Consider the following 1,904-nt stretch of genomic DNA (forward strand, 5'->3'; position numbering starts at 1 on the left):
TCCCCACACACACATGGATATTCAGAGGCAATCACGCTTCAGCTTACAGTCAGCCCACACGCATCTCACTGCAGCAGCTCTTAGAGCAATCCTGTTCACAACTGGAAATGGATTACATCATCACAGCTCCACCATCCACATCATGCAGAGCAAACTGCCAAACACCGAATCACAAAATGGTTCTTGTAAGGTACCCAGCTTCAGCGTAAGGATCTGACCTATTTTATTACTGAATTATTGCTCTCACACAAGTTTCCATCACAGCTATCCATCAGTGCTGACATTTTTACACCAGTGAGGCATTCTCAGATACGTATACTCTTCTTCCCCATCTTAAAGACGCATTGAGCAGATTTGCCCCTCCGGGTACCTCCTGATGGCTGCATTCCCCACCCAGGAAGACCCAACAGAGGCCCACAAGCAAGGCTGGCCAGTGGAGCAATGTGCCAGCCCCACGGCCCCGGCACATTCTCACCCTCTGGGGGGTGTCCCGGCACTCGCTGTGCCCACAATGAAGCCTGCAAGTGCCTCTTTCCCAGCTTTCACTCCAAAGGCAACCATCCCATCACGTCTCTGCTGGCCAAGAAGAAGCTGCTGGCCCAGGTGAGTGAGGCAGAGTCCTGCCACTGCCACTAACACCACTGCCTGGAGGGCAATGGGGCAGCGAGCAGAACTCACCCCAACCCAGAGCCCAGCCGGCTGGCAGCCAACCCCAACTTCAAGGAGCACAGGAGCATGGAGACACAAGGATTGAAAGATGCATCCAGGGGAGGCTGGAGTGAGGCAGGACCCATCGCAGTGCTCCCCTGGCAGGACAGACAGCCTTACCCAAGAGCTGAGGATGGGGGCCCTGCACCTGCTGTCTTCACCGGCTTCTTTCACGCATACTGCAATCAGCTGCTGAAACACATCAGCTGCCACCCCTTTGGGGGATACTTCTCCAACTTGAAGGATTTCCTGGAACCACAACCCGAGGACATGGAGGACGACTGGGAGCAGCCCAAAACCTGTGAACCAAAGCGTGGAGCAGAGAGAGCCCGCAGCCAGCCACCTCTGCTGCTGTCAAAGCCTGCTGGGTGCCCCCTGGGGCCGGCTTCAGCCCACTGACACACAGCCCCACACCACCCCCAGCCAAGTGGAACAGAACGAGGCAGCCTTGGGCCTGCAGGCTGTTTCCCCCTTGGTCCGTGAAACTGAAGGCAGGGGCAAGGGCACTGGCTCACCCAGGGGATACCAAGAATTGGCCCAACCCAAAGCCATCACTCCCACACCCAGCTATGCCATTCCACTCACCCCAGTGCCTCAGCCCAAAACATTTATAAGGGAGAGATGCTGCATTTCCTGATCAACTTCAGCAACCCTCTGGAGCACCTGAAAAATCAGGCAGCCCCACCAAAGCCACCTCTCTCCATTATCTCCATTATTCCTGCTTTCCCCAGCCCTGCGATAACCAGCTTGCACAACCCTCCAACCCCACACACCACCAACATCCCACAAGGGCTCACTGCAGCACCAGCTCTACCCCACAGCAACGTGGCACAGCCAGCACACCTACAGCACTCCACACACCTCTGCTTCCCACTGCAACGCCAAGCTGCTGTCTTGCTCTGGATCAGCCCTGGCCCCTCGGAGAGGCGGGCAGCGGGATGCCACAGCACTGGAATGCTGTCAGAGCTGCTGTGCCCCATGGCCAAAATGAGCTGGACCGTGTCAATTTTTTAAAAAGATAAGGGAACAGAATGAGCTGCAGAGGTTTTCTTGCTAGAGATGCTGTGCCCCTGGGCAATTTTGTAGAGCCAGTGCAGACACACAGTGGATGTTCCCACCTGGCCATGCTGTGCCCAGGATGTCCTGCAGCTCCCTGCCACAAAGCCCCTGCTCCCTCCTACAAACCATGCCATTTT

The 1,904-nt window shown here is 56.1% G+C and overlaps 1 pseudogene; it reads left to right on the top strand.

Moving 5' to 3' along the window:
- The first annotated feature begins 376 nt into the window (after positions 1–376).
- LOC128074162 (AT-rich interactive domain-containing protein 5A-like) lies at positions 377–1,699 on the top strand (annotated as a pseudogene).
- The last annotated feature ends 205 nt before the right edge of the window (positions 1,700–1,904 follow it).

Source organism: Tympanuchus pallidicinctus, unplaced genomic scaffold (genome assembly GCF_026119805.1).
Source record: "Tympanuchus pallidicinctus isolate F22 unplaced genomic scaffold, pur_lepc_1.0 scaffold81, whole genome shotgun sequence".
In the NCBI taxonomy this organism is placed as follows: Eukaryota; Metazoa; Chordata; class Aves; order Galliformes; family Phasianidae; genus Tympanuchus; species Tympanuchus pallidicinctus.